The sequence below is a fragment of the Pan troglodytes genome, chromosome 21, assembly GCF_028858775.2.
Source record: "Pan troglodytes isolate AG18354 chromosome 21, NHGRI_mPanTro3-v2.0_pri, whole genome shotgun sequence".
NCBI classification, from domain to species: Eukaryota; Metazoa; Chordata; class Mammalia; order Primates; family Hominidae; genus Pan; species Pan troglodytes.
The window spans coordinates 26,177,750-26,187,500 of record NC_072419.2 but is presented as its reverse complement, the minus strand read 5'-3'; the positions used below and the strand labels follow the sequence as shown (position 1 = coordinate 26,187,500).

Here is a 9,751-nt window from a genome sequence, read left to right as displayed (position 1 = left end):
AGGAGGAGGAGGTGGAGGAGGAGGAGGAGGTGGAGGAGGAGGAGGAGGTGGAGGAGGAGGAGGTGGAGGAGGAGGAGGAGGTGGAGGAGGAGGTGGAGGAGGAGGTGGAGGAGGAGGTGGAGGAGGTGGAGGAGGAGGAGGAGGTGGAGGAGGTGGAGGAGGAGGAGGAGGTGGAGGAGGAGGAGGAGGAGGTGGAGGAGGAGGAGGAGGAGGAGGTGGAGGAGGAGGAGGTGGAGGAGGAGGAGGTGGAGGAGGAGGAGGTGGAGGAGGAGGAGGAGGTGGAGGAGGAGGAGGAGGAGGAGGAGGAGGAGGAGGAGGAGGAGGAGGAGGAGGAGGAGGAGGAGGAGGTGGAGGTGGAGGAGGAGGTGGAGGAGGAGGTGGAGGAGGAGGAGGAGGTGGAGGAGGAGGAGGTGGAGGAGGAGGTGGAGGAGGAGGAGGAGGAGGAGGAGGAGGAGGAGGAGGAGGAGGAGGTGGAGGAGGAGGAGGAGGAGGAGGTGGAGGAGGAGGAGGTGGAGGAGGAGGAGGAGGAGGAGGAGGAGGAGGAGGAGGAGGAGGAGGAGGTGGAGGAGGAGGTGGAGGAGGAGGAGGAGGAGGTGGAGGAGGAGGTGGAGGAGGCGGAGGTGGAGGAGGAGGTGGAGGAGGAGGTGGAGGAGGAGGAGGAGGTGGAGGAGGAGGAGGTGGAGGAGGAGGTGGAGGAGGAGGAGGAGGAGGAGGAGGTGGAGGAGGAGGAGGTGGAGGAGGAGGAGGAGGTGGAGGAGGAGGAGGAGGTGGAGGAGGAGGAGGAGGTGGAGGAGGAGGTGGAGGAGGAGGAGGTGGAGGAGGAGGTGGAGGAGGAGGAGGAGGAGGAGGAGGTGGAGGAGGTGGAGGAGGAGGAGGAGGTGGAGGAGGAGGTGGAGGAGGAGGAGGAGGAGGAGGTGGAGGAGGAGGAGGAGGAGGAGGAGGAGGAGGTGAAGGAGGAGGAGGAGGTGGAGGAGGAGGTGGAGGAGGAGGTGGAGGAGGTGGAGGAGGTGGAGGAGGAGGAGGTGGAGGACGTGGAGGTGGAGGAGGAGGAGGTGGAGGAGGAGGAGGAGGTGGAGGAGGAGGAGGAGGTGGAGGAGGAGGAGGAGGTGGAGGAGGTGGAGGAGGAGGAGGAGGAGGAGGAGGAGGAGGAGGTGGAGGAGGAGGAGGTGGAGGAGGAGGAGGTGGAGGAGGAGGAGGTAGAGGAGGAGGTGGAGGAGGAGGTGGAGGAGGAGGTGGAGGAGGTGGAGGAGGAGGTGGAGGAGGAGGAGGCCTCCACAAAGCCAGGGCTTCTCTACCCTGTGGCTGATGGCAAATATCATTCGGGTTTATCCTTCTCCTTTGAGAGGACTGTGTGGAGGAATGAGAGGACTCAGAAAAGAACAATGAAATGAACAAAAGGGACTAGAAATCAGGACTCTGAGAAAATCTAAATTGGCTTGGCATAGTGGCTCATGCCTGTAATCCTAGCACCTTGGGAGATCAAGGTGGGAGAATCACTTGAGCCATGAGTTTGAGGCTGCAGTGAGCTATGATCTGGCCACTGCATTCCAGCCTTGGGGAGACAGCAAGACCCTGTCTCTAAAAAAACTCTAAACAGAAGCAGGGCTTCCTCATCATGAGAAAGAAGGTGGAGATGAGCTATGAACCGCCTGTGAACATTCAGTGCTGTTATTTGGAGAACAAGCAGCTGGTCATCGCCTCTTCCGAAGACTGGAAATTAGGACTGGCGCTGTTTGCAGAACGTTCCATCGGGAGGGTACCTTGCTGGACCATCTTGATGGAGCATTTGAATCGCTCCCTCAGAAAACTCTTCAAACGGCAAGGATGAGGTTCCTTTCACTTGAGTTTGCTGAAGGTTAGGAAATGAATTTGTTATTCCTTAAAGATTTCATGTTATTCAATACACTTAAGACACGTGTTGCATATCCCTCTGTAGTTTCTGCTCTACTAGCTGAAAGTAAAAGAAATCAAAGCAACATCCCCCACCCCTTAGATAAGTATTACTAGTGTAGAAGAAAACTTGAAATCATTTCTTTCTAGAGCAGAACAAGTTGCACCCGCAGTTCCTGCAAATGACCACTAAGTGGCGCTCACGTTCCAGTCCTCCCTCCATGTCCAGCCTGCCAAGGTACTGAAGTTGAAATGAAGTCAGTTCAAGTCCATTTTCGCAGTTCTATTAAATCTCCTGGAAGGAAGGGAATCACCTCAAGGCAGGCAGCCTACTGAAGGCAGCTTTAGCTGCTGCTGTCTTGAGGCAAGGTGGTGTTCCAGGGGCAGGTCCTGCCTGGTGCTCTGTCCTGGGGTCAACACTTAGTCCTCAACGATGAGTTGCACTTGACGGACCTCCTGTTGTGGGCTTTGGAACTGACTCAGCTTCTTCCCCATCAGATTTGTGAAAGCAACCCTTGGGTAAGCAGTTCTTCTCTCTGTGCCCTGTTGGTTCTGTTTGGGGGCCAGGCTCTGCGATAGCCCAGAGACCACCAAGGGTGACACTGATAGCTGGGTCTCAGATCTGCTGAGCACCAGCTGGTCAGGGGGCCTCTGCCCTCTGACCCATATGTGGTTCATCCAAAGATACCCTTGGCTTCACCCTGAGGTTTCCACGTGTTCTGCTGCTGAGCTAAATGTTAAACAGGAATGAATTTGAAAAAAGCACTCATTTCCTCCAGGCTTCAGAGAAACGGCTGGGTACCATGGAAACCGGCTTTTTATTCCTGGTGTCTGCTCCAGAATTCTTCCAAGCAAGACGGGCTTACATCAGGCCGGCGAATCCCTGGATATCAGAACAACCCAGAGAGCTGCCAAGGGAATGGAGTGCTCAACATGGAGGAGCAGGGGAGGAAGAGCCAGAAGCCCCTAGTATACGCGGGAGAGAAGAGGCTGGCTGAGCTGGGAGGCAGGTGGCTGTCTCAGCATCGCCATGTCAGCCCCTGGGTTTGCTTACTGTAAATTGTCACCATGAAGCAGGAGAGGCCGCATTGCTGAAGCTAAGACTTCATAGCATGTATTGTAATCACTGGCACCATGAGAATTTTAAGCAGTGAAAATAATAGGAGAAAATCAACATCATTGTTTTCTTTCAAGAGACTGAAACCTGAAACTCTTTCCTTCCTTGCTGCAAAGAAAACAGCCCCCCCGTAGACTTTTCCCACTCAATACCACGGGAACTCCCTTGAGTGGGTGTAGTTCTCACTTCTTCAGCTCTTGGGTGGGGGTGCAGACGGCTTAGCTAAGGCCATGGTGATTTCATCTGAGGAGAGGGATCCAATGGAATACACTGGGAAGCTGGCTGTTAGGCACCAGTATCACTTATATTTCAAAGTTAAGCAGAAATTCCTACTTCAGGATGTCTTATAGGCTTGATTGATGAAGGTTGCGGTTGCAGAAGGGCAGGGAAAAAATGACCTACGGGCAGGGCTTTAGCAGAGCTGATCATGTTGTATAAATATATAAAGGCAGGCTACAGGAAAGAAAAAAGGGTAAGTACTGAGGATATAGGAGATGGGGGTCGTTAAACTGAAAGGACTATGTTTGCTGGGCAGGGAAAACCAAAATCAAACACATAGCTGTAGTTTCCACATTGTTTTCCTTGTTAGAGATGACAGGCTCCTCTCTGGGGTCTCCAGGCCAGCGGATGCACTTCCCTGTCCAAGCAGCAAATGAGAGTGTAACCGGCCTCCTAGTTTACCCAGTGTCATTAAAGCAGGACTTTCCTTCCTCCTGTCGACAGCAGGGATTACAAAACAGGCGACCTTTGTAAGACCACAGTCGATTTGTTTAAGGATCTTAAAATTCTGTCAAAGTCATTCTCGGTGAGGATCTTCTGGCTACCGTAGTTATTCCGACTTTGCCAGAAAGAGAGCTGAAATGTAATGAGGGCAAAATGAGCTGAAAGACCTGAGGGCTGAAATGTAATGAGGGCACAATGAGCTGAAGGACCTCAAGTTTTCCAGTATGAGAATTTCTTAAAGAACTGAAAGTAGATCTACCCTTCAATCCAGCAATCCCACTACTGGGTATCTACCCCGAAGAAAAGAAATCATTCTATCAAAAAGACACCTGCGTGAGTATGTTTATCACAGCACAATTCACAGTTGCAAAGATATGAAACTAACCTGAGTATTCATCAGCTAATGAGTGGATAAGGAAAATATGGTTTATATACAATATGGAATACTACTGAGCCACAAAAAGAAACGAAATAATATCTTTTGCAGCAACTTGGATGGAGCTGGAGGCCATTATTCTAAGTGAAGTAACCCAGGAATGGAAAATCAAATACCGTATGTTCTTACTTATAAGTGGGAGCTAAGCTATGTGTATGCAAAGGCATACAGAGTGGTGTCATGGACTTTGGAGACTTAGAAGGTGGGGGGGGGGGGTGGGAGGAGGGGCAAGGGATAAAAAAACTACGTATTGGGTATAATGTACACTACTCCGGTGAAGGGCATGCTAAAATCTCAGACTTCACCACTATATAATTCATCCATGTAACCAAAAACCACATGTACTTCAAAAGCCATTGAAATAAAAAAATAAGAACCCCAAGTTTCCAAATTGGAGAGAGAAGAGGTTAATTCCCATGAAAAATGGGTGCAGGAGGGGAGGGTGATGGGTCAGAGGGGCAGGGCCTTGGAGGTCAGCCAGCTGCCGGTGATGGACAGACTTCCACACGACCTCTGAGATTTCTTCTCTATCACAGAAAGGGCAAGATACAATCATTTCCAGATTATTTCAGATTAGTTATTTTAATGAAAAAATTCTAGCAGGGGGTGGCTGGAGCTGTTCCCTTCTGCCTAAAAACTAGACCACAAAGTAAGTGAAGGTAACCCTCGTCTCTAACAGGGGGAGTGGGCGGTGGGGTAGGATGATTTTAAAGACTGTAAGAGGAGGATTTTATTGGAGGGAAAGTCCAAATTCTATATTGGGGCAGTAGAGCTGCACCATGTCAGACACCTGCTCTGGCAAACTCGAGGTATTACCGGTCCCTGACCTTGGGTGAATCATTTAACCACCAGAGCCCTGGTGATGCCATCTCTAACGTGGGACTCACAAAATAGCTTGCTTGCATAGTCACGAGTATTAAACTAAAAGTAATTATCAGTAGACCCAACACAGTCCCCTGCTGAGGATCAAGTCCATGCTTGTTAAAAATTAAAATTAATAAGATAAGAAGTGTAGTTCCTTGGTCCCACTAGTTGCCTGTCAGTAGCCACGTGTGACTAGTGGCTACCACATTGGACAGCACAAGATTGTAGGCCATTACTATCACCATGTAAATTCTGCTAGAAGTGCTGGGCACCTGTGGCAGGTGAGTCAGCTGAACTCTCTCATATCCCCCTGGGTTCCATTCACTCGGTGACATGACAATGAATGTCCCAGGGAAGGAAGGAGACATGTTGGTGTGAAGGAACCTCGCTGCTGTGCCAGTGTTCAGGTTGCCCTGAAGACCCCCAAACTGCTGCCAAGGGCTCACCTGGCCCATCAGCAGACAGACAGCACTTGTGAATTTGGAGTTTCAAGCTGGTCCACGTTACCTGGGACCTGTCCCATAGGCCTATCTGCTTCCCCTGAGGGCTGCCCTCCTCTCCATGTTCACAGTCCCCGTCCTCCAGCAGAGACGAAGGGTAAAAATAAAGTATTTCTTTTAGAGCAGCTGCTAGACTGCCTATGTAATGAATCATTTGCATTTATGTAAATTACCTGATTATGTAAATTACAGTAACATTTCAATACAAAAAACTGTCCGTCTGCTGGAATTTGGAGAAAAGACAGGACTGGGAGGCCGGAGATACCCAGAGTTGAAGTGCTCACTGGGGGCAGAGGAGAAGCAGCGAAGAATCTGCAATAATTTGCACCTGGCTGTTGGGTGAATGGGCACAAGGAAGGGCTCTAAAGAACCTAGAACTCTTTCAGGATTTAAAAGGTGATGTCTGCCTTGCAAAAAGAGACTGAAGGCATTGGGGGAGCCTCCTCAACGCTTTCAGAGCCCCTGTCCAGCCTCTCCACAGCTGGCCAGATGTTTCAAAGTACGGAATGTCACCAGGGCTAAGAGAAAGTTGACTGGGGCTGGGGAAGGGCCCCGAGAAGCACACACTTTATGTTTTTGAAATTATAATTGCTTTAGACAATGACTGAATTCATTTCTTTTGCTTCTCCTTCAAACAAGCAAACTAGAAAATAGCACAGAGGAAAGTTTAGGTGAAATACCCGAATAGGGAAGTGGATCGCCCCACGTCTCCCTCCGAGTGTACTGTTCTGAGCTCTGTTGGTTTCGGAATGCACGTGCGCTTCCTGCTCCTGTGGTTTTGCTTGTCCACCTCGGCATGCCCCGCCCGCATCAGCTGACATTTCAGCCATTTTGAATCCAGGTCTTAAGGAGTCTATTAGCGCTTTCCTGACCCTCCTCTGAACCCTCGGCCCCTCAGCAGCCATCACCGTCTCTGGAGAAGTCGCCATGCCTCTCTGTGGGTCTCCAGGCCCCATGGTTAGTCTCCAGGGCTCCTCTGCTGAGGTCTGAAGAACCCCTTGGTGGGCGTGTACTCAGAACAGCATCTGGTCCTGCTTAATCCTGACTTGCCCTCTGGGTGAAGGAGCTCTTTATTGCACAACCTCAGGACGCCGACAGTTATACGCCTTCTGAACATTTCAGTGCTGTATAATAGGGAGAGTGGTTTGAAAAAACCCGAAGAGTTGAATGCATTGTTTGGGAAGGTTGGTAATTATTTGGTGGGTACGAGGAAGGGCTTTTAAATAAAGGAATTTCAAGTGCTCATTGCAGAGTCCTATAGAGAAACTTAGTATTACCTAAGGGAAATCAGAAGAAAAATGATTTTGTTACCATGATATTAGGGGAAACAGAAAGAGGAGAATAAGAAAAAAGACACAGAGTGTGTGCGACCTGTAGCCTCTGGCTGGGGGCATGGAATAGATATGGAGACATTGTGAGAGGTACTTTGTGAACTGCAGCACTTTTGAGTGTGAAACTCTGTTTTACTCCTCATGGACAGTTTCAAATTTCATGGAAAAATGACCCTGGGAGTTTGGCCACCATTTAACAAGAGTTAAGAGTCTACTCAGACTAGCAATAGTCAGAAATCCAGGCAACTAAAGTTACTTAGGCTGCTATGATTCCTTTCCTTTGGGAATCTCAAAACTGACTCTAGAAATTATCATTTCTATGCAACAGATGAATACCCCAAGGGAATGGTTTCCAGCCATATTTAAAGTTGTGTTTCTCAAGGTGCAGTTTCTCTGATGCTAGTGGCATCAGAATCACCTGTGGGTGAGGGAAGATGTTGGTTAAAATGCAATTTCCCAGGCCCTACCCAAGAGCCTGTTGAACTAAATAGGCATCCTGGGTGTTTCCAGTGTAGACTGAAGTTGGAGGAACACCAGTTAAAGTAAAAAGAACCAAGACCTAACCTTGAGGACTCAAACTTTATATTTTCTATTTCTTCTTAACAGTGGAGAGATGTAATTTTTCTCAAATCACAAAACTCTAGCCTTGACAACTGGTCTGTAAATACACAGTCCACATCTTCAGGTAACAGCAAAGAATCATTTGCTTACGTGGTTTGTTGCTGTCTGAATGAAATATGGAGTTGCCCTGGCAGCCTGCGTGTTCAGCTAGCTCAGCTCTGGGGTTTATATGCTGCACCCTGAGGGCAGATGATTGCTTTGCCCAAAGACCAGGCTCGGGTGAGGGAGTTACTCAAAGCCCAAAGAAGCAAAACCTCTTTACTTATTCACATGTCATTAACAACAATTACATTCATTTTATATTTGATATATCCAGATACACTGAACAGAAGACAAGTGATTTCACACATAGTCCAGTTAGTGTCTATGCGGAAAACAGGGAAAGAAGCCAACACCAGCAGAACTGCTGTTGGGAGTGTGTGGTTAAGTCTGTGCTCCCAGGAGATCCAAATCTGCTCCATTCTGTTCCACCACCTTGTCTTCATGAGCACAGTCATCTCCTTCTGGAATTCAGCAAAGTAGAGGGCTGTGTTCATTGACACTGTTCCCTAACCATGTCTTTTGAAAAAAAATTTTTTTCAAAAATCATCCCAACATCCTGTAATGGCAGAAGAGCAGAGTGCACACAGTCAGTGTGGGTTTGTGCATAGAAGGATGAAGCTTGCTGGAAGGGGTATTAGAGAAGCCTGGGAAGAGTCCTTGGGTTCCAGGTGATCATACCCTTTTCACAGGTAATAACTGAGAATAAGAACATAGTTCATGTATGTCCTTAAATCTCCTAACAGAAGCATGTCTTCAGTTCCAGCATGACATTCTGAACCTCTCTGCTCTGTGGGGTGGGTTCTAACCCTCCCAATGATAAAGGGACCCTGGAATTAGGGGAACATGGTAGGTCCAGTTCCCTTCCTGTTTTAATCTGGGGACACTGGAGGACAAGGTTGAGAGCACATTTTAAGGGAATATTGACTTGCTGGCAAACCTTGTGATGGTTTGTAAACTCAAGATTTTCAGTGTCAGAAACTGCCGGTCACTGAAGTACCTGTCTGGTTCCTCAGGGAAAATCTCACGTCAACCCTCATGTTCATTTTATTTGTATAAAGATTTACAATAAAATAATCTACTGGTAGGAGCTTTGTCAAACAGGTGAGTAGACCCTTTAGTTGATCTATTCCTATTGTGTAGGTAAGAAAACTGAAACCTAGAGAGATTGATTTCTCCCAGGTCATGAGAGCCAGTGAGGGCTGTATTAGGGCTCTTCAGAGACACTGAACCAACAAAAGATATATATATATAAAATGAAGATTTGCTATGAGGGATTGGCTCACAGTACAGTGGAGGCTGAGATGTCTCACGACCTTCCATCTACAAAGCCTGTGGTGTGGTGCAAGTTTAAGCCCGAAGGCCTGAGAACCAGGGAAGCCAATGCTGTAGGTCCCAGTTTGAATCCAAAGGCCCAAGAACCTGGAGCACTGATGTCTGAGGACAGGAGAAGATTCATAGCCCAGCTCAAGCAGAAAGGGCAAATTCACCCTTCTGCCTTTTTGTTCTATTCGGGCCTTCAGTGAATTGAATCATGCTCATTCGCCATGGGGAGGGTGATCTAGGATTCAAACCCTGATCTCCTCTGAAAAGCACTCTCACAGACAGCCAGAAATACTTTCACCAGCCCTCTGGGCACACCTTAGCCCAGTCGAGTTGACACATAAAATTAACCATGATGGTAAAGGGGCAAGCAGAACTAGGAGTCAGATCTCCCGACTGCTATTTCAATGTTCTTCCCAATTTTTCACCCTCTTTTTTTGGACAGCCCAGCTTGCCACACTAAAGAGTATGAGTTTTTCCCCACAAATGACACAGAGCCACTGAGCAGTTGAACAAGGGATAGAAGCATTTGCAGGTGTTCTTTATGGAGACACCACTTGGATGGCCGTGAGGACTGGCTGGGGTGGAGAGAAGCGGGGAGTAAGTGGTGGAGATGCACTGCATGGAAACACTGACCCGCAATGAACTGCAGCAGCTGCTGCGTCAGGCTGGCAATACAGAGAGCCTCAGCTGAAGTGGGCTCTGGAGGAATGCAGTGGACAGATTGTGGTAACCTGAAATTCACGGTACAATTAAGCCAAATGGGTATGCTGGGAGTTGAGGGAAAGGTCAGTTTAATCTCATTCCCAGTTTGTGGCTACGATAGGAACGAGGACTGAAATATATAGAAAGGCAAGTCCTGGGGAAAACATCAAAAGTCTATTTAGGGACTGGGTGCTGTGGCTCA

At 48.6% G+C, this 9,751-nt stretch overlaps 1 protein-coding gene across 3 annotated transcripts in view; it reads right to left on the bottom strand.

The window, feature by feature from the left end:
- The window catches only part of SLC24A3 (solute carrier family 24 member 3), a 677,295-nt gene that overhangs the window by 59,215 nt on the left and 608,329 nt on the right, over positions 1 to 9,751 (bottom strand). The gene's annotated exons all lie outside the window — the stretch shown is intronic.